Here is a 24,337-nt window from a genome sequence, read left to right as displayed (position 1 = left end):
AAGTTACTACTCTAAATTTTTTCTGTAGAGCAATTTCAAACAGGACTTAATGAGACTGTAAAGTTTTTTAATGGAGATACGTATCAGTATCAAAATCTAGAATTGAAACAAATCAGTTTTAAGGTGGAAGTGGAGGAGCTATGGCAGTTATTTGTGTGATTCAATATTAAATGGTAATCTATGTGAAAAAAGACATTAGAGAAAAAGTCATGACAAGCAAGGACAAAAAAGAGAGTGACACAGAGCAAAACCATCTTGAAAAAGTGTTAGCTAATGTGCATGCCAATTGTTAAGTTTGAAAAAGAATGCTTAGAATGAAAAGAAGAATAAGAAGAAGAAGATAAGGACAAGAAGAGAAGAGCTGGACGGAAAATAATAACAGAATAATAGTTGCAGCTTACAAGATCCATTTCCATACATTACAAGCGGACAATTATTTCAGATAAGTGGAGGAGGAAAAGCATAAGGAAATGAGGATACACTAGACAGAAAAGCTTGGAAGAACTTTTAAGCTAAAAACTGAAAACAAAATAAGTGACAAGAGAGCATTTAGGGTACAGTCCCAAAATTACTTTCACTTATTAATGATGATAGTTATCCCCTTTATCCAGTATCAGGTCAGCTTGGGAAATTTATGATAGTTCTCTACTTTCCCCAATTTTTCACCATTCTTCTTCTGTCTTCTATAACTGTTTGTTTGTGTCCAAGTTTCTTCTTCTTAAACTGGTCTTGATGAAGTTCATTTCCCTTGTGTGGGTCTTCCTCTTGTCCTCAAGGTAGGCCTCCATAACTTATTTTCATATTCGTCCACCTTCCATTCTCTGTAAATATCCTAACAATTTTAATCTATTCTTTTCATTTCTCTCAGTCCAATTTTTCTAACATCTTCATTCCTCAGTCTGTGTTTCCTAATTTTTCCTAACATACTCATACTTCTTAGGAATTTCATTTTGCTGGCTCTCTTCTCTTCTTGTCATCATCCAGATCTTTGATGCACTTCCCTGCAGTTCGCTGACACCTCAATTCCCCGGACTAAGCACCTTACACCATGGTAAAATCCATTTCTCTGTTGTACTCTTTTACTAATTTCTGCCTTCATCCTCACACACTGTATTATCACTCTTCCGTGATGACTCTAGGAATATACTACAATCCCTTACAAATCACTCACACAGGGATCATGAGGACAAGACTAGAATAACTGTAGCACACACAGATGCATTCGACAATCATTGTTACCACATTTCATATGTGAGTGGGAACAATTAGAAAATCTAATAAATGGTACAACGGGACGTACCTTCTGCCACGCACTTCTCTTGGTTTGCAGAACATGGATGTAGATGTAGATGTAGACCACACACTTACTTTTCTCCACACTGCATTTCATGCCATATTTCTCAATTTCTTTCATTTAAAATATCTAGTTGTGCATGTATGTTCTTACTGTTGGTTCCCTACCGCACAATATCACCAGCAAATAACACTAACTCCACCTCCCTTCCTCCATGAGTTTCTTATGTCTCTTTGACAATTTCATCCATCACCACTGTAAATAATAATGGTGACACCACCTTTTTATAGTCTCAACCCTGTAACATTGTTAAACCAATCAGTTCTTCCAACTTGAATATGGACACAGCTGAAGCTTTTGTCATACATTGCCTTTAATATTTTGTAGTATGTTTTCCATCTCACTTTCTTTCTGAAGTTCCCTGCACATTTTCTCTAGGAAAACTATTGGTATATCTCCATTAACAAGGAGACCATATGAACTTCCTCTCACAGGTTTGATTCGTATTGACACAGTGTATAAGGCATGACCAGGATCCAACATGTGTGAATAAGAGGACACAACTCTCAACCATTTTTGAGAAAACCGAGTTTGAAAATTTTAGGTGTACTTACATATTTTGTATGTGTCCACAGATGAGTGAGTAAGTGCTTAGTTTCATAAGCATGAGGTTTCTGGATTGAATCTTGCTGCTGGTACTACTTTTTTCGGTGAGATATCTGCATCAATATTCAGTGCTATAATTCAATATGCATGATACACCACGAAATTTTGTGACATCCAAGAACCATTTATCAACGTAAAAAAAGTTTGTTTTGCAATAGACACACTGAAAAAACACCATGGACGAGCAAAAATTTGGTGTTTCTTCCATCTGCTTTCTGTCACAATAATTAGATTAGATTAGATTAGATTTACTTTCATTCCAATTGATCCGTAGTGAGGAGGTCCTCCAGGATGTGGAACATATCAGAAAAACAACAATACATGACAAATATTTACAACTAAAACAAATAAGCTAATGTACCATTCCACAGGTCCCAAGTGGAATGATCGTCATTTTTTAATGAACACTAAGAGTCATTTTACAAATACTAATGCACTGAATTTAAAATAAAAAAGTTTTTTATTTATTTATAAGGTAGTACAACTACTGTAATACTTATTTACAATGAACACATTACTGCACTGAAATGGTGCAGAAGTTAGATTATACTAACACACACACACACACACACAGACAGACACACAAATTTTCAATGAACACATTACTGCACTGAAATTGTGCAGAAGTTATGTTGTACTTATATACAAATCAGTTGGTTTTACTAAGAAATTCATCAATGGAGTAGAAGGAGTTGGCCACCAATAAATCCTTTAGGCTTCTCTTAAACTGAATTTCATTGGTTGTTAAGCTTTTTATGGCTGCTGGCAAGTTATTAAAAATGTGTGTTCCTGAATAATGCACACCTTTTTGTACAAGACTAAGTGACTTTAAATCCTTGTGAAGATTATTGTTTTCCATATTCCTACAACCATTATCAATTATCATCCTGATTCATGCAGTGCTGCCTAGGTTACCCATTATACATGTAACAAATGTAAATACAATGATATAAATAAAATGACTACACTGATTTGATTATAAGTTATCATATACCCTTTTTTCATTTCCAATCTCCCTGAGAAAATACTTCCTCTTTTTTTGCATTAAAGATTAGGAAAAGAGTAATGAATGACTAGATATTGATACTTTTCACAAGTCACAATAAATCTGTTGTTAGTATTTTGTGGGAATGAAAAATAAACTACCGGCAGTGATAGTTGATCCAGAGACTTTGCCCACATGAAACTAAGCACTTACTCCCTTCGCTGTGAATTCCGTGAACAAAGTTTACAGCATAAGCATATCAATAATTCTCAAACTTGATTTTCTCAAAAACAATTGGAAGTTGCTTCTTCATGTTTACGTATGTTAAATTAATAATCATTCCCTAAACACCCTATCAAATGAATCAGATCAGTGAGGGAAGTCTGTACTGTCCCCTTGAAAGTCAAGAAATGTCATCACAAGATCTTTCCCCTACTCTGAATATCTTTCCATCAACTGTCTCATAATAAAGATTGGATCCACTGTTGTTCTTCTGTATTGAAAGCTGTACAGCTTGCTAATCTTACCCACCCACACATCACAAGTAAATTTTCAGTCTCTTCATAAAGATTAATTTGTTTCAGAAACTTCGAGACATGTAAGAAGTTTTCAACAATTACTTTTCTAATACAGTACAGCAGTTAATAAATACACACATTGAAAAAGAGCCAGCCAGTCACTCAGATCAAAACATTCATCCAAACACATTATTCATGTATCCAAAACACCTGATGAACTGTCAAGAATCCTAAAAGAATTACCTAATAAATATTCAGTGTGTATTGTGGAACCACTAATAGACATAGTAAATCAATCTTTTGAGAGTGGTGTATTTCCAAGTGGTCTAAAAACTGCAAAAGTAACACCTTCGCAGAAGAAGAGTGCAAAACACGAAACAGTTAATTATAGGCTAGTTTCAGTATTGTCAGGCTTCAGCAAAATTATGGAAAAAATGTTCCTTAGAAGATTAAAAGTTTTCTTAAGTAAAGTGAGGTTGATAAGTGACTCCCAACATGGGTTCATAGCTGGAAAGTCAACTCAGACAGCAAATTTTGCCTTCTTAAATGAAGTATTAAAAACAGTGGATGATAAGCAACATGTATCTTGGTTATTTCTGGATCTATGTAAAGCCTTCAATGTTGTTGATCATGGCATTGTCTTGCATAAACTAAGTAATAATGGAATTAGATGCCAGTCTTAATGGTGGCTCCAGTCATACCTTAGTAACCATCAGCAGATTACAGAAATAAAACACAAAGATAGTGAAACACAAAAAATTCCTAGTTTTTACAGTGATGAGGAGAAAATCAAGTATGAAGTCTCACAAGGGACAGTTCAGGGACCTGTCCTATTTCTGCTATATATAAATGACTTGGCTTGTAAAATATATAATGGATCCACTGTACTCTTTGAAAAGGACACTAACATTCTAATTAAATGACAGAATGAGGAAACTCTACAGGAGGCTGCAATATCAGTTATGCATAACTTAATGCACTGGTTCAGGATCAATAGGCTTCTCATACATTCTGAAAAAACTGTCGAAGTTAACTTCCACACCATATATAACCTCCAGCCTGCAAACCCTGATTTCACTATTGAAGGAAAGAATGTGTCAAAGGTCATGGTTCTTGTTCTGGTCTTCAGTCCAGAGACTGGTTTGATGCAGATCTCTCCATGCTACTCTATCCTGTGCAAGCTTCTTCATCTCCCAGTACCTACTGCAACCTACATCCTTCTGAATCTGCTTCATGTATTCATCTCTTGGTCTCCCTCTGCAATTTTTACCCTCCATGCTGCCCTCCAATACTAAACTGATGATTCCTTGATGCCCCAGAATATGTCCTACCACCCGATCCCTTCTTCTAGTCAATTTGTGCCACAAGCTCCTCTTCTGCCCAATTCTACTGAATACCTCCTCATTAGTTATGTGATCTACCCATCTAATCTTCAGCATTCTTCTGTAGCACCACATTTCGAAAGTTTCTGTTCTCTTCTTGTCAAAACTATTTATCGTCCATGTTTCACTTCCATACATGGCTACACTCTATACAAATACTTTCAAAAACGACTTCCTGACACTTAATTCTATACTCGATGTTAATAAATTACTCTTCTTCAGGAACACATTCCTTGCCATTGCCAGTCTACATTTTACATCGTCTCTACCTTGACCATCATCAGTTATTTTGCTCCCCAAATAGCAAAACTCATTTACTACTTTAAGTGTCTCTTTTCCTAATCTAATTCCCTCAGCATTCCCTGACTTAATTCGACTACATTCTGTTATCTTCACTTAGCCTTTGGTGATGTTCATCTTATATCCTCCTTTCAAGACACTATCCATTCTGTTCAACTGCTCTTCCAGGTCTTTTGCTGTCTCTGACAGAATTACAATGTCATCGGCAAACCTCAACGTTTTTATTTCTTCTCCATGGAGTTTAATACCTACTCCGAATTTTTCTTTTGTTTCCTTTACTGCTTGCTCAATATACAGATTGAATAACATCAGGGACAGGCTACAACCCTGTCTCACTCCCTTCCCAACCACTGCTTCCCTTTCATGCCCCTCGACTCTTATAACTGCCATCTGGTTTCTGTAAAAATTGTAAATAGCCTTTCGCTCCCTATATTTTACCCCTGCCACCTTCAGAATTTGAAACAGAGTATTCCAGTCAACATTGTCAAAAGCTTTCTCTAAGTCTACAAATGCTAGAAACATAGGTTTGCCTTTCCTTGATCTATCTTCTAAGATAAGTCGTAGTGTCAGTATTCCCCCACATGTTCCAACATTTCTGCGGAATCCAAACTGATCTTCCCTGAAGTCAGCTTCTACGAGTTTTTCCATTTGTCTGTAAAGAATTTGCATTAGTATTTTGCAGCTGTGACTTATTAAACTGATAGTTCGGTAATTTTCACGTCTTGTCAACACATGATTTCTTTGGGATTGAAATTATTATATTCTTCTTGAAGTCTGTGGGTATTTCACCTGTCTCATACATCTTGCTCCTCAGATGGAAGAGTTTTGTCAGGGCTGGCTCTCCCAAGGCTGTCAGTAGTACTAATGGAGTTGTCTACTTCCGGGGCCTTGTTTTGATTTAGGTCTTTCAGTGCTCTGTCAAACTCTTCACACAGTATCATATCTCCCATTTCATCATCATCTAGATTCTCTTCCATTTCCATAATATTGCCCTTGTATATACCCTCTATATACTTCTTCCACCTTTCTGTTTTCCCTTCTTTGCTTAGAATTGGGTTTCCATCTGAACTCTTGATGTTCATGCAGGAGGTTCTCTTTTCTCCAAAGGTCTCTTTAATTGTCCTGTAGAAATTATCTATCTTAGCCTTAGCGATATATGCCTCTACATCCTTACATTTGTCCTCTAGCCATCCCTGCTCAGCCATTTTGCACTTTCTATCGATCTCATTTTTGAGACATTTGTATTCCTTTTTACCTGCTTCATTTACAACATTTTTATCTTTTCTCCTTTCATCAATTAAATTCAATATGTCTTCTGTTATCCAAGGATTTCTACTAGCCCTTGTCTTTTTACCTACTTTATCCTCTGCTGTCTTCACTACTTCATCCCTCAAAGCTACCCATTCTTCTTCTACTGTATCTCTTTCCCCCATTCCTGTCAAACGTTCCGTAATGTTCTCCCTGAAACTCTCTACAACCTCTGGTTCTGTCAGTTTACCCAGATTCCATTTCCTGAAATTCCCACCTTTTTGCAGTTTCTTCAGTTTTAACCTACAGTTCATATCTAATAGATTGTGGTCAGAGACCACATCTGTCCCTGGAAATGTCTTACAATTTAAAACTTGGTTCCTAAATCTCTGTCTTACCACTATATATTCTATGTTTAAACCTTCAGTATCTCCAGGCCTCTTCCATGTAAACAACCTTCTTTCATGATTCTTGAACAAAGTGTTAGCTATGATTAAGTTATGCTCTGTGCAAAATTCTACCAGGCAGCATCCTCTTTCATTTCTTACCCCCATTCCATATTCACCTACTATGTTTCCTTCTCCTCCTTTTCCTACTATCGAATTCGAGTCACCCATGACTATTAAATTTTCATCTCCCTTTACTATCTGAATAATTTCTTTTACCTCATCATAAATTTCATCAATCTCTTCATCATCTGCAGAGCTAGTTGGCATATAAACTTGTACTACTGTGGTAGGCATGGGCTTCGTGTCTACTTGGCCACAATAATGCATTCACTATGCTGTTTGTAGTAGCTTACCTGCACTCCTATTTTTTTATTCATTATTAAACTTACTCCTACATTACCCCTATTTGATTTTGTATTTATAACCCTGTATTCACCTGACCAGAAGTCTTGTTCCTCCTGCCAATGAACTTCACTAATTCCCACTATATCTAACTTTAACCTATCCATTTCCCTTTTTCAATTTTCTAAACTACCTGCCCGATTAAGGGATCTGACATTCCACGCTCCAATCTGTAGAATGCCATTTTTCCTTCTTCTGATAATGACATCCTCCTGAGTAGTCCCTGCCCGGAGATCCGAATGGGGGACTATTTTACCTCCAGAATATTTTACCCAAGAGGACGCCATCACTATTTAACCATATGGTAAAGCTGCATGCCCGTGGGAAAAATTACACCTGTAGTTTTCCCTTGCTTTCAGCCGTTTGCAGTACCAGCACAACAAGGCTGTTTCGGTTAGTGTTACAAGGCCAGATCAGTCAATCATCCAGACTGTTGCCCCTGCAACTACTGAAAAGGCTGCTGCCCCTCTTCAGGCACCACACACTTGTCTGGCCTCACAAGATACCCCTCCATTCTGGTTGCACGTATGGAACGGCTATCCGTATTGCTGAGGCACACAAGCCTCCCCACCAACAGGGGATCATTGGGGGGGGGGGGGGGGGGGGGGTTATAAGGAAAGAATGTGTTGAAGGACAGTCATACAAAATTTTTAGGCATTCATATTCAGGCAGATCTGAAGGAGAAGGTACACCTAAACAATTTAAATAAGAGACTGAATTCACTAGCATAAGCTGATAGGACCCTCACTCAGAATACAAGCTGCTCATCAGTGCTGACAATGTACCATTGTAGTGCACAATCGCTACTTATGTATGGAATAACTTTTTGGGAGAGTTCCACAAATTATACAAAAACTTTTAAAATAGAGAAAAAGATTCTGAGAGTGGTAAAAAAAATCTACATGCAAGGATTCCTGTAGATCTCTAGTTAAAACTCTCAAAACATTGCCACTGCCTTGTTTGTTTATATACGAAATACTGATTTCCACAAAAGGGAGCATCTTAAAAAGGAAAGTCTCTTCAGAAATAACTATGATATACACACATATGAAACTAGGCAGTAGATAAACCTACACATGAACACAGTAAATACAAAATTATGCAAAAGAGGAGTGTATCATACTGGAACTTTGTTATATAACCATCAACACCTAAACAATTTAAATAAGAGACTGAATTCACTAGCACAAGCTGATAGGACCCTCACTCAGAATACAAGCTGCTCATCAGTGCTGAAAATGTACCATTGTAGTGCACAGTCGCTACTTATGTATGGAATAACTTTTTGGGAGAGTTCCACAAATTATACAAAAACTTTTAAAATAGAGAAAAAGATTCTGAGAGTGTCAAAAAAAATCTACATGCAAGGATTCCTGTAGATCTCTAGTTAAAACTCTCAAAACATTGCCACTGCCTTGTTTGTATATATACGAAATACTGATTTTCACAAAAGGGAGCATCTTAAAAAGGAAAGTCTCTTCAGACACAACTATGATATACACACATATGAAACTAGGCAGAAGATAAACCTACACATGAACACAGTAAATACAAAATTACGCAAGAGAGGAGTTTATCATACTGGAACTGTGTTATATAACCATCTGCCTTCTTACGTAAAATGCATACCAACATTAAATGCATTTAAAATAAAGTTAAAACAGTTCTTGTTTGACCACTGCTTCTATTCTTTGCCTGAATTTATGAAACATCATAATAAGTAAACCAAATTTACCAAATTTTACTAATTGCCAATTCATAATATAGTTTATGTTGTTCTTATCACGTCATCTCACTTAATAACTGCTATTATCGCATGTAGAAGCAATGTAGTACACCAACCTACGTTATTATCCATTTTGATTATGTTAACAATGTAGTCAAAATGACTACAGCACTCTAAATTAACTAGGTTTACCACTGTCCTACATCACATGCACAAACAATGTATCGTCAACTGGGGTTAGTTTGGTCCTTGCGGGTTTACTTTGGTCCAACATAAAAAAAATTTTTTAATTTTTGTACTGAACAAACAAAACAAGATATATTGGTATTTTTGGGTTTAAAATATATTTTATACACTACTTGAGGGTATTTTAATAGTTTTGGGTACTTTAAAATTTTTACCACTGGCAACACTGGAGTTTTTGTAAACCTTTGTTTTGATGTGTGATCTGATTACCTTCAAACTTTTCATCATGGATGAATTCAGTAACAAGATAAAAATAGGGTAAGTGTCAAAATACTTTCTTTCATAATCTGTTACCAATGTGTAATTGTTTTTCCTTATTCTTTTTTTTAAACAGTACATGTTTAACTTTTTGTTAACTTCATCTAAAAACTAGTTTTTCAGGGCTACTTTGCACCAGGCCTAATTTGGACTAAAGCAGTCCCATCAATTTACAAATACGATTTATACTTCCAAATTAAAAACAAAAATAGTTTTACTAACATTGTTGTATATGTTACTGTTGTGCAATATGATTTTGGTTCTTTTTGTTCCAATTTCTGATTGCAGAATGATGAGAACCTAAGAGAGAAAGCCAGGTTCAAGGAAGTACATTGATTATAATGCTGAGACCTTGGAAGGTTGTTTGAAGGGCATACAAAGTGGATTAAGAACACAACGAAGTGCAAGTCAGTATTACAATGTACCTAGAAGCACAATAATAAATAACAGGGGTGTATAGTAAAGAGTTTTAAAAACAACTTTCCAGGTCCCCATTGGGCAGCTACTTAAGTTCCCATATCAAATTAGAAATTGTAAAAGCTTGTGAGGATAATGATGTGAAGTTTGTGTGTCTGCCACCGAACTCGACACATATATCACCCAACTGCTGGATGTCACCTACTGTGGCCTATGAAAAGGGAGTGGCATAAGATATTGACTTTGTGGAAGGAAAAAAAAAAAAAACAAGTCAATGACAGGTTTGCCCAAGGATCAGTTTCCTAAACTGCTAAAACAGCTGGTTGATTGTTTGTCTGTAGCAGCCTGCAGCCCTGCAGCCAGGCGACTAGCCCAAGTTTTGGTGTTATCATAAAGATAAGTCATTTTAGATTACAAAAACATATAGTTTAGTACTGATTACGTGTTAAATAGGTGTATTAGTGTGCCTTTTAAGGGCCCGCTCGGTTGACGGTGCGGTCTAACGCACGTCTTTACGGGCGGGAAGGAGTGCCTGGTCCCCGGGACGAATCTGCCCGGCGGATTTGTGGTGAGGTCCGGTGAACCAGCCAGTCTGTGGATGGTTTTTAGGCAGTTTTCCATCTGCCTCAGTGAATGCGGATTGGTTCCTTTTATTCTGCCTCAGTTACACTATGTCGGCGATTGCTGTGCAAACAAGTTCTCCACATACTCGTACACCACCATTACTCTAACACGCAAACATAGGGGTTACACTCGTCTGGTGTGAGACGTTCCCTGGGGGTCCACCGGGGGCCGAACCGCACAATAACCCTGGATTCGGTGTGGGGTGGCGGAGTGGTGAAGAGGACAGTGGTAGTCGTCGTTGGTTGTGGACCACTGCGGCTGTGGCGGGGACGGAGCCTCTCCGTCGTTTCTAGGTCCCCGGTTAAAATACAGTACAATACAAATACAGTGTCTTTTAAGTGTACCATTAAAGGTTTCATTTTTATTTACATAATATAGCAGGAAATGCAAAATGATCATAAAGTTGTATTTTCTGTTTATGTTTTGCCGCATCAAATCTATAGAATTTCGTTTAGTTGTTCTTTGCTCTCTCCAGCAATTTAACTGTAGCATACCCCTTCATTATTTAACTCACATTTCTGGAAAGTAGCGTAAACTTTAAGTTGTTCTTTCAGAAACTGTGCACTGTTATTTTTGTTTACACTCAGTTGCGAGTAGGTCAAATTTGTGGAACCATATTTTCGTGTTTATCTGTAATTTAACTGACTTATTCTTAATAAATTATTACGTTTATCATGAGTGAAAAGTGCTTGACTTGTCATAGAATTGTTAGGTCGGGGCTTTGGTGTGACAGGTGTTGTAGTTTTCTCCATGTGGCTGACTGTAGTGGCGTGGGAATAGGGGAAGTAAATGAGACTCATCAGTGGTTTTGTAGGATATGTAGTAGAGATAAGAAGATACTAGAATGGGAGGGGAAAATTGCCACCCTTCAGCCTGAGTTAGATAAGGCCATGGAGAATCTTAACAGGTTAAGGAGGGGGAAAGGTAAAGAAAGGTGGGAAGTGGCAACAGGCAACAGGAGGAACAGGCCTAGAGCTTTTTCTGACAGCTTTGTGGTGAATGTGGAAAATAGATTTGACCTGTTGCTTCAATTAGAAGCTGGTGAGCCTCAAGCAGTTGCAGGTGTAGACAGGGCAGAACAAACTTTCAGCAGCAAATTTAAAAGGGAAATCAGTAAAGAGAAAGAAAGTGTTGTTGTTAGGTAGTTTCCATGGAAGAGGTATTGGCCAACTTTTGCAGGATGAACTAGGATCAGAATACCAGGTCACCAATTTTTTTTAAACCTAGTGCTTGTCTGGAGCAGGTGACAGAGGATTTAGGATCACTTTGCAAAGATTTCACTATGGAAGACACTGCGGTTATAGTGGGTGGGGCAGGCAATAGTATTGACAGATATCCTAGGTAGAGTACAGAATGTGACCTGGCAAAGATTGCATCAGCATCGAAGCATATTAGTGTTGAGTTTGTATCTGTTCTTGGGCGTCATGACCGACCTCATTTGAACTCTTCTGTCAAGAGAGTTAATTAGGAGTTGGAATGGCTGCTTATGTCAGGTGCAGGGTCATACATTGGTGTGGTTCCTGTTGATTCTCTCAATAGGTGGGATTATACTAGGCATGGCTTTCACCTCAACAGGAAAGGGAAGGATAAACTGGCTGGGAAAATAGCAGGAAAGTTAAAGGGGGGAGGCACTGTCATGAGTGATAAAATACCATTTATAGGGTTCAGAAAAGACCCTTTTTTGGGGTAGGGAGGACAGAAAGAAACCAAATTTTAAGAGAGGTTAGGACCGAGACAAACCTTCAGTTTGAGAAAAAAAAACATAAGACTAGCTTATTACATCAGCCTAAACAGCTATTGGTTAAGAAATTTTCGACACTCAGCAAATATTTCAACTCTACCCAATTTTAACTCAGTCACTGTGGAATGTCAGCTGTCTTTATTGCATCAAAATATTCGAGGACTGAGAAATAAAATCAATGAATTAATTATCTGCACAGATGAATTAGAGTCTTCAGACCCAGATGACATAATCTGCCTCTCTGAACATCATCTGACCACTGGTATAGAACTTTTAAGTGTTACAGGGTTTAGGTTAGCATCTCATTTTTGTAGAGCAGAAATGGAGAAAGGAGGAGTTGAGACATTCATCAGGAACTGTCATAAATTTAAGGACATAGACATTCATAAATTTTGCCTAGAACAGCATATGGAAGCATGTGCAACAGAAGTAGAATTTCACAAAAAATCCTTCATAATATTAAGTGTATATCGAGCACCTGCAGGTAACTTTAATCTGTTCATAAACCACCTTGAAGCTGTACTGGCCCATTTAACAACCAAAAACAAAGAAATAGTGGTTGGTGGTGATTTCAATGTAGATTTCATTAAAGACTCTATCAATAAGAACTTATTTGAGTTAGTAACACTATCATTCAACTTAATTCCCACTGTAAAGTTCCCCACTTGGGTAGCCAATTGCTCACAAACAGCCGTTGATACTATCTTTATAGAAAAGTCCAATGAACAAAGTTATATTACAAAAACAAAGATGATGTGACTTACCAAACGAAAGCACTGGCAGGTCGATAGACACACAAACAAACACAAACATACACACAAAATTCAAGCTTTCGCAACAAACTATTGCCTCATCAGGAAAGAGGGAAGGAGAGGGAAAGACGAAAGGATGTGGGTTTTAAGGGAGAGGGTAAGGAGTCATTCCAATCCCGGGAGCGGAAAGACTTACCTTAGGGGGAATAAAGGATGGGTATACACTCGCACACACACACATATCCATCCACACATATACAGACACAAGCAGACATATTAAAATCAAAAGTCAATGGCCTCTCAGACCATGAGATGCAGTTCCTTCAGTTAAATGTTAATACTGAACAGGATATAAAATCTGTTAAATCTGCGTTCAAATGGGTAATCAATAAGCCAAAAATAGATTATTTTAGGACACTCCTCAGAGACATTCACTGGACTGATGTTTACAGTGCTCATGGCATGAATGAAAAATATAACAGTTTTGTTAATAAAGTGATTACCTTATTTGAACACTGTTTTCCCCCAAAACTAACCAAGGTTAAAGCAGAGTAGACAAATGTAATGTGCTGCGAATACATAGAAAGAAAGGTCCCTTATCATTTAGCTACAATATAGCAGGTCAGCAACTGGAAGCAGTTAATTCCATAAATTATCTGGGAGTACGCATTAGGAGTGATTTAAAATGGAATGATCATATCAAGTTGATCGTCGGTAAAGCAGATGCCAGACTGAGATTCATTGGAAGAATCCTAAGGAAATGCAATCCGAAAACAAAGGAAGTAGGTTACAGTACACTTGTCCCCCACTGCTTGAATACTGCTCAGCAGTGTGGGATCCGTACAAGATAGGGTTGATAGAAGAGATAGAGAAGATCCAACGGAGAGCAGCACGCTTCATTACAGGATCATTTAGTAATCACAAAAGCGTTATGGAGATGATAGATAAACTCCAGTGGAAGACTCTGCAGGAGAGACGCTCAGTAGCTCGGTACGGGCTTTTGTTGAAGTTTCGAGAACATACCTTCACCGAGGAGTCAAGCAGTATATTGCTCCCTCCTACGTATATCTCATGAAGAGACCATGAGGATAAAATCAGAGAGATTAGAGCCCACACAAAGGCATACCTACAATCCTTCTTTCCACGAACAATACAAGACTGGAATAGAAGGGAGAACCGATAGAGGTACTCAAGGTACCCTCTGCCACACACTGTCAGGTGGCTTGCGGAGTATGGATGTAGATGTAGATGTAGATGTAGAGTCTACAAAGAAGCCATGGAATACTCAAAGAATAGGGGTATCTTGTAAAGCAAAAACAAAACTGTATCTGTCAATTCAAAACAGTTCTGATGTTGATACTACAGCACATTGCAAGAAATACTGCAAAATATTAAAGTCTGTTATGTGGACATCAAAGCAAATATACTACAATGAAAAGATAGTCATATCAGATGACAAAATAAAGACAATATAGGATATAGTGAAGGAGGAGGCAGGTAGAACCAGACATGGAGAGGGACAAATAGCATTAAGAGTAAATGATACATTGGTGACAGATGTGTGTAGTGTTGCAGAACTTTTTAACAAACATTTTATAACTGTTACTGAAAAGATGGGGTTGTCAGGTTCTGTAGATGCTGCTATGGAATACCTCAGACCAGACAATTCAAGTAACTTCCATAATATGAATTTGATTCTAACTACCTCAGCAGAAATAATGTTCGGCATAAAATCTTTAAAATCAAAAACATCTAGTGGGTACGATGAAATATCAACAAAGTTAATTAAATAATGTAATTCTGAGTTAAGTAACATAATAAGCTATCTGTGTAACCAGTCATTTATCAGTATAATATTTCCTAAATGGTTGAAATATGCTGAAGTTAAACCATTGTTTAAGAAGGAAGATAAAGAAACAGCATCAAATTTCCATCCAATTTCACTTTTGCCTGCATTCTCAAAATTTTTAGAAAAAGTAATGTACAATCGGCTTTATAACCATCTTATCTCAAATAACGTACTGTCAAAGTTGCAGTTATGATTTCTAAAGTGTTCTGATATTGAGAAGGCTATCTACACTTACAGTGAAAATGTGCTTAATTCATTAGACAAAAAATTGCAGGCAACTGGTATATTTTGTGATCTTTCAAATGCATTTGACTGTGTAAATCACAATATCCTTTTAAGTAAATTAGAATATTATGGTGTAACAGGAAATGCCGCAAAATGGTTCAAATCTTATATCTCTGGCAGGAAACAAAGGGTGTTATTAGGAAAGAGACATGTATTTCGCTATCAGGCATCATCCAACTGGGAACTAATTACATCTGGGGTCCCACAAGATTCCATTTTAGGGCTCTTATATCTTCTTGTGTATATCAATGACTTTTCATCAGTAACATTACCAGATGCCAAGTTCGTTTTGTTTGCTGATGATACAAACATTGCAACAAATAGCAAACCAAGTGTAGTCTTAGAAAGATTGGCTAATAAAATATTTATGGAGATTAATCACTGGTTCCTAGCCAATTCTTTGTCACTAAACTTTGAAAAAAAACACACTACATACAGTTCAGAACTTGTAAGGGGTGTCCCACGTGTATATGCCTAACATACAAGCAGATAGAATAAGTGGACAGTGTTAAATTCTTGGGATTACAGCTTGATAATAAATTCAACTGGGAGGAGCACACCACACAGCTGCTGATGCGTCTTAACAAATCTCTATTTGCAATGCGAATTGTGTCAGACATAGGGGATAAAAAATGAAAAAGCTGGCATACTATGCTTACTTTCATTCCATAATGTCATATGGGATTATTTTTTGAGGTAATTCATCAAGCCAAGCTAAAGTTTTCCAGGCACGAAAATGGGCAGTAAGAGTTATATGTGGTGTGAACTCAAGAAAGTCCTGCAGAAGCCTGTTTAGGGAACTAGGGATACTAACTACTGCTTCCCAATATATTTCTTCCTTAAAAATATATCACTTTTTCAAACCAACAGCTCAATTTATAGAATCAATATAAATAAGAATAATCTTCACAAGGATTTAAAGTCACTTACTCTTGTACAAAAAGGTGTGCATTATTCAGCAACACACATTTTCAATAACTTGCCAGTAGCCATAAAAAGTTTAACAACCAATGAAATTCAGTTTAAGAGAAGCCTAAAGGATTTATTGGTGGCCAACTCCTTCTACTCCATTGATGAATTTCTCAGTAGAACAAACTGATTTATATATAACTTCTGCACAGTTTCAGTGCAGTAATGTGTTCATTGTAAATAAGTGTGTGTGTGTGTGTGTGTGTGTGTGTGTGTGTGTGTGTAAGAGTACAATCTAACTTCTGCACCATTTCAGTGCAGTAATGTGTTCATTGTAAATCAGTATTATAGTAGTTCTATTACATGTTTATTACCTTATAAATAAAAAAAAACTTTTTTATTTTATTTTAAATTCAGTGCATTAGTGTTTGTAAAATGATTCTTTCATATAGTGTTCATTTAAAAATTGACAATCATTCCACTTGGGACATGTGGAAGGTAAATTAGCTTACCTTATTTACTCGAATCTAAGCCGCACTCGACTCTAAGCCGCACCTGAAAAATGAGACTCGAAATCAAGAAAAAAAGTTTTCCTGAATCTAAGCCGCACCTGAAATTTGAGGCTCGAAATTCAAGGGGAGAGAAAAGTTTTAGGCCACACCTCCAAATCGAAACAAAGTTGGTCCATTGTAATATGAGACACAATTTAGGTCGAATGAATGACGATACAGTTACAGTTGGTTCGAGTCATAAGCTTAGCAGTTAAGCTTTACTAGGTAGCCATTGCTATGCGTCAGGCGCTACGTCCGTATTTATACGGGTACCTTTCCTTTTTCACGTGCTTCGTCTGGTTTGAATTGATTTCTTATTTTGCTTTGATCTGGTAAGTGCCATTCTCTTTGTTATAGGTGTTTACGTCACTCTAAGCTGAAAATGCATTACTGCCTGTACCCGCTCGCGGAATGGCTTGTTTTCGTGCGCGCTTCCGTCGCTTACAATAAAAAAAGTGAGGAATCAATTCATAGCAAAACAATGGCAAGAGACTGCTATTTGTTGTTACTTACACTGCTGCTTTCTTTGATAATGATCAACAAGAACCAAATAATAGACTGCTTTTGATAGAAGGCGTTCTGAACGAGAGTTTAGTGAAAATTTTTCTCTGTTTGAAAATCTTTGCAGACGCCTCTTTAGTACATTACATTCTGCACAGAAATTAGAGTCATCTTAGATTTAAAAATCAAGTCAATTGCCGTGCTTCATTTCTGACTGTATCACTATTAGGCATAAGAATAATATGAATATAAACATGACATGATATGTATATTCTTCCGCGTTTGCTGTTGTCTCACCCTAGTTTCGTAGTTTATTAGGCAGACAGGATTTAAATGAGATAGCAGCAAACACGAAAGAATACACGGCAAAATATTTATATTCGTATTATTCTTATGGCTAAGAGAATACTGTATGTGATTCACAATTCATAAGAGTTCCTATTAGCAACCACCTCTTCTCACAGGTAGGAAAAAATTCAGAACGTAGGGTTGGCCATATTGACAAAAGATCCCAGTCTTGCCAGTCGGATTTTTGTAGTACATTCAACATTGAAATGCTGCTACATTCGAAGATGAACAATACGGAATTTGTATTTACTTCGTGGATAATGTATAAAATGCAGTGGTCGAAACTCGGGGCGGAGAAGAAGGCTCGTCTTCCACCCTTTTTTTTTTTTTTTAATTTATTTACTGAAGCGGAGGTTTTGGCGCTTTGTGCCGGCAAAGCATGCCTATGCAGCGCTGCATATATTTGACGGCGGAAGTCAGTTGTGGCTGCACCTACCAACATTTTTCAGAACTTTCACTTACTTTGCACTCGATTCTAAGCCACAGGCGGTTTTTTGGATTACAAAAACTGGAAAAAAAGTGCGGCTTAGATTCGAGTAAATATGGTATTTGTTTCAGTTGTAAGTATTTGTCACGTATTATTGTTTTTCTGACATGTTCTACATCCGAGAGGACCTCCTCACTACAGATCAATTGGAATGAAAGTAAATCTAATCTCATCTCTAATCTAATCCAGAGAAGAAGGAAAATATGATATCTGGATTTAAAAAAACAGGTATCTTTTGACAGAACCAAAGTACTGGGGTGCTTGCCTCAACATGGTAAACAGCCCTATGAAAAGTGTAATTGGAGCAAGTTTCCTGCAACACTTTGCAGAAAAAGGAAGGATATGACAAAATGTACTAGATCAAATAAGAAGCGTAAGAAGTTGGATGTTCCAGCTGGAAAAAGTTTTTGTTCAGAGTTGTTTGATGAGTCAAGCGAAAAGGAAATGGACTTTGAAGGCACATCAACTTCTATACCTAAGACGAAAAAAAGGGGCCCATCAAAGAAAGTAAGAACCAGCAAGTGAATCAGATAACTCTTGTTCTTACAATCTTCATGATGACAGTGCTTCTGGTGATGGCTCACACCTTTCTTTAACTGAAAGTGAATCTGAAGATTTTGATGTAGAATTTCATACCATCAAGCCTATCAAGGAAGCACCACCGGCACCGGACCTAGAGTCATTCAAAAGTAACTTGAAAGAACGTGACTTTGTTATTGTCATGTATGAAGGAAAACACTATCCAGGTTCAATAACAAAACTACCTGATGGGGAAGTGTTAGGCCCTACAGTAGACTGTATAAGCAAGACCAAAAAGTCCTGGAAGTGGTCTGAAGAAAATGATATTCTTGTTTCTGAGTGGACCGACATGTTCAAGAAACAAGGACACTTTCATATTCCTGGGATTGCTGGTTTTGAGTTGGTATAAGAAATTAGCATTAAAAAGTCTGTAGAACAAAAATACAGGTTTTCCATGCTCTTCACATCAAATCCAAAATTTTGTTTTCTTTATAGGCATTTCAAGAAGTAAATAATTTTATTTGCTACTTTGTATTGTTATTTCATTACCTGATCATTGTGTAAGGGGTTACAATAGTGCAACAGTTGATTTGTATTCAGTTTGTATTAAAAGTGAGTAGTCCAAAGTAGCCCCAAGCAGGGGCTACATTAAAAATAAAAATAAAAAATAAAAATAGATAATTTCTTCAAAAAAAGTTGATACAGTTACTTCTTTGTACTTTGTCAATTGGTTAAAACTCAATGTTGACATTGATAATCCATTTATTATATTTTTTATTAATTAATATGCAAGTGAAAACATGAAAAACAGGCCCAAAGTACTAAAATGATGCTTGGACAAATAAATAAATAACTTGTTTTCTTATCTCCATTTTCTTGTTGTTGGCTTTTTAACTTTGTGGGTTCCAGATGATGTGGTAATTATTAAGTAAAGTTGTTGCGATTTAGAAAGCATTGTCCTTATGAAACACAATTAACTCTTTTCTCACATGAAGTTTTGATGGCTATCAACAATGGATTTCAAATTGATTCCATATTTTTAGTATTCTAGGAAGCTTTTGACACCACACCTCACAAGTGGCTTATAATCAAATTGCATGCAAATCAAATATCGCCTCAGATATGTGACAGGATTCATGAATTTCTGTCAGAGAGGTCACAGTTCGTAGTAACTGATGGAATGTGATCAAGTAAAACAGAAATGATTTCTGTATGGATAAAAAAAATCTACTCACTGAGCAGCGGCAGAAAACACACATAAATGAACATTGTAATTAGGCATGCTTTCAGAGCCAGTGGCTCCTTGTTCAGGCAGAAGGGTTGAAGGAGAAGGAAGAGGGGTGAAGGAAAGGGACTGGAGAGGTCTAGGAAGAGGAGAAGATTTTGGGAAAGTCACCCAGAACTACCAGTCAGGGAGACTTACGGCACACGATGAGAAGGAATGACGGTTGTTGGGGACTGCATCAGACGAGATTTGAAAACTGAGAGCTTCAAGATGGAAGATAGGGTAATAAGCAAGACAGTACTGCTTAAACATCATGCATGAGTTAATAAGAGTGAAAAGCTAAGTGCACTGTGCATAACCGAGGTGGGAAGGGGGCAGTGAAAAATAGATCTTCTGCGTGAAGAAGGAGCCAGTTGTCTTACCTGTCTATTTTTCACTGCCCCCACCCACCTCTGTACATACAATGCACTTAGCTTTTCACTCTTATTAACTCATGTATGATGTTTAAGCAGTACTCTCTGTCTTGCATATTACCCTGCCTTCCAACTTTAAGCTCTCAGGTTTTCAAATCTTGTCCAGTGCAGTCCCTAACAGTCAGTCTTTCCTTCTCATCCAGTGCGGTAGGTCTCCCGTGACCCAGGGTACTTGGTGAATTGCCTAAAATCTACCCCTTTTCCCAGACCTCTCCAGTGCTTTTTTTCTTCACCACTCCTCCTTCCCCTTCAATCCTTCCGCCTGGAGAAGGAGCTGCTGGCTCTGAAAGCTTCATAATTAAACCTTCTTTTATGAATGTGGTCTGCCACTGCTTGTTGAGTAGATTTTTTATCCATCCAATTAAATTATTTTGTCAAAAAATGATTTTTTTCATTGTTATATTAGAAGTGATTTCTGGCATTCCCCAAGGTAGTGTTATAGGCCCTCTGTTCTTTATTATCTATATAAACAATTTAGGACACAATCTGAGCAGCCATATTAGGTTGTTTGCAGATGGTGACTGTCATCTATAGTCTAGTAAAGTTATCAGAAGATCAAAACTAATTGCAAAAAGATTTAGATAAGATATATGGTGCAAAAATTTGCAATTGATACTAAATAATGAAAAGTGTGAGGTCATCCACACAAGTGGTAAAAGGAATCCATTTAAATTTTGGTTACATGATAAATCAATCAAATCTAAAGGCCACAAATTCAACTAAAAACATAGTAATTTCAATTATGAACAACTTAAATTCGGAAAAACATATAGTAAATGTTGTGGAGAAGGCCAAACAAAGACTGCATTTTATTGGCTGAACACTTAGTAAATACAGCAGAGCTACTAAAGAGACTGCCTACACTACACTTGTCCATCCTCTCCTTATGAAACTGCAATCACCAACTTTCTCCTCCAAATGTAAAAATACTTTGTTGATGCTGACCTACACAGGGAGAAACAATCATCATAATAAGATAAGGGACTCAGAGTTCTCACAGAAAGAATTAAGTGCTCATTTTTTTCACATGTTGTTTGAGAGTGGAATGATAGAGAATTATCATGAAGGTTTTAAAGGCACATTTGCAAGATGGGCATGGATATATAGCAAACACATAGATACAAGTTCAGAATATAAATATAGAATTACATAAAATATTAATTAGTATAATCAGTTGTATCGATTGTGGCAAGCAACCACTGAAACATTAGAATAATTATGCAGTTCAGTTGACTTGCCAAGAAGACAGCACCCTTTTTGTACTGGAAGCCATCTTGACCAGACGCCTTTCTGCCATTGCTGCAGATAATTATTTGGCACACCGCCATCATTGTAGGAGACTCAATTTCGCTAGGCATACTCATAGTTGCACACAGCAACATAATTAATGTAAGTGTCTATATGGTTTAATATTTTGTGACTACATTGATATTAATTAAGCTTGTGTTTCATTTATGTTGCAAGCTTTTGTTCCAGATAAACAGCGTCTTGGCAAGGCTAAAGGTCCTGTGTTGCAAATTATATCGAGGTCCAGTACAAACCAAATCTTTGGAATTATTCAAATTATGAAGTCTGTTATTTTCAGAAAAATCATGGTCAATTTACAATGAACGGACGTTATGCAAAAAGCCATTGTCAAGCATGCAAAGTTTGTATAAACTGATCACATACTATTATCATTAACTATTATTATTTGGTTGTTCTTCAATACACTCAAACCAAACAGGAAAAGCCACAAAAAATCAAAAGGTGGTGTCAGGCACTCAAGTGTGATTTGCAGAGTGACTATGTAGATGTAGATGTAAATGTAATGCCAAAATTAAGATGAACAGAAGGATATTCTGGGAAATAATAAAAGATGCAGTAAAGACGTGAGAAAGGAAGTTTAAGGAACAATAAGGGAGAAAGAGAACAGAAGTAAGGAAAGGATATTTGAAGAATTAAGAAGAAGTAAAAAAGGGAATTGAGGGTACAAGAGGAATAGGGAATTATGAGAAAAAATGATAGAATCCATGATCATATCAGCAGATAAAAAATAGAACTGGGCTGTGGAGATGAAATAAACAGTAACGAAGTAATGGAGGTTCCAGAGGCAAAATAAAAATGGAGTCACAAAGGACATCTTTCATAATGGAGCTGCACACTGTCAAAGTTGTACAGTTCAACAAAATATACTCAAGAGAATAAACTGAATCTTTCAATGTCATCTTTTCCTATGAATAATATGATGCCACTTTTGGTCAAATTTGTGCAATACTCAGGTTTTGTAAGAGGGCTTGATATTTTTATTTTATATGCTCAGAATGCAAGAATATGAAAACTCTGAATAGTTAGTCATCCTGATACTTTTATGTTCAATTTTAGCAAAAACAAATAAAAACATAATTATGAAAGTTATGCAAATATTATTTCACAGTAACACATAAATTCCTGTTTTCTATTGCATGCAATACACGTCACAGCTTATATTTATATATTTGTAAATGCTTTGAAATGCTTCTTTGCCTTATTAATATCTTTGGTGAAGTGCGGTGGATATTCTGTTCTGAGTCAGCCATATTGTAGAAAGAGTTATGTCTGCTGCTTTATGTACCTATTGTAAGACTGAGTCTATATTGAAGTATAATATATATGGACTTCTCTTTAGGATTGCAAAACTTATCTGTCAATGTGGTCATGCAAGAAAACATTGTAATAAATCAAAAAGTCGAGAGTAAAAATTTGGAATCTATTTTGAAACATGCTTACATTTTACTGCTAGGAAAGGTAAGTTTTCATTACCGTTAGCAAAGTCCACATCCCAGGATAAACAATTACATTGTTATTGTTTATGTTATGCTGTGTTTAGTTTAAAGTTTTTACTGATCTTTACAGGTGTTTGATAACTGATTCCAATCGAAACAAGTTAGCTAACAGTATCTCATTTATGGCTAGGCATGATGCAACAGTTGATGAGCATGGCACCTGTATGCAGAATGATGCCAGATTTAAATAGTTGATGGTTGCCTTTATGAAACAGTGGTTGGAAAATCATGGCTCATGAGCCACATGCAGTTCTTTGACCCCTAGAGTGTGACTCTTCCACAAAATACCATGTGTGGGCGTGCATGTATAACGTCACTGAATCTTTGTTGCCCATGTTCAAACACTGGAATTGTATTTCAAAATCTGCATACTTATGACTGGAAATTTCACCTGCCTCTGTTCAAAGCAATTTGTCTCATCTCCAAGGCTCCCCCATCAGCATCACTTTCCCCTGCAGTTGTTGCCATTCTGCACATTTAGAGTGCACAAAATTTCAGTTGGCCTTAGCATGTGGGAGAGGTGCACATGATTCACACATGAATTGATTGAACCAGTCAGTCAGTCAGTCAGGAGTCTCACAGTGTAATGATTAGTGCTAATAGTCACCCCCCCCCTCCCCCAAATTCTGCACAGGTGACAAATGTACCTACTTGAAGCATGAAGTCACCTATATTTGTCCAACCAGCAACAAATCCTACAGGTATTTTTGACATCAATTTCTAATCATTTTGTGTTGGTGGCTTTATTACTATAAAATGAAACATTTTTAGGACCCCTTTTAGACATGGCTACAAAAGAGAAGAAAACAAAACTGGAAAATGAAAACCTTGAATTTAAAGCAGAATGAACCAGGACTTCTGTATTCCTGTCTTATTTGTCAAGAAAAACTTGCTCGTAACAATAAATCAAATTTAGTGCATCATGTTACAACCAAAAATGTGTCATTTAGTACTACCTATCCTGTTAGTGATGCAAGGAAAACAAGCTGATGAGGAACTTCAGAAGAGTTGAAAAATCGATTTCTCTATTTAATTACTATAATCTTCCAATATTTAAATACTACATTCTTCCACAAATATTAATATTGCAAAGTTTTGAGGATAGTCCAGAGATTTCTAAAACAGAAAACCATATACAGGAGGTGACATGAAAAGTTGTTTATTAATGCATCCAAAGAGCAATTTCAGGATTTTAAGAACAAATCAGACATTCTAAAGAAAGTTAAGGAGTTACCATTGTTTGCTAAAACAGTGACAGATACAACAGTGAAAATCACAAGCTGAAGATCTTAAATTGGTTTCTCTTCATACAGTTGACAGCTCTTGTGACATAAATGATGCAGTGCAAATTCCACTTTTTGTACAGTTTATTTCACCT

General features: G+C 36.8%; 1 protein-coding gene across 1 annotated transcript in view; it reads right to left on the bottom strand.

The window, feature by feature from the left end:
• LOC126244783 (serine/threonine-protein phosphatase 6 regulatory ankyrin repeat subunit B-like) overlaps positions 1–24,337 on the bottom strand; it is a 285,876-nt gene that overhangs the window by 135,887 nt on the left and 125,652 nt on the right. The gene's annotated exons all lie outside the window — the stretch shown is intronic.

The sequence above is a fragment of the Schistocerca nitens genome, chromosome 1, assembly GCF_023898315.1.
Source record: "Schistocerca nitens isolate TAMUIC-IGC-003100 chromosome 1, iqSchNite1.1, whole genome shotgun sequence".
In the NCBI taxonomy this organism is placed as follows: domain Eukaryota; kingdom Metazoa; phylum Arthropoda; class Insecta; order Orthoptera; family Acrididae; genus Schistocerca; species Schistocerca nitens.
This window is presented reverse-complemented; position numbering and strand designations above follow the sequence as displayed.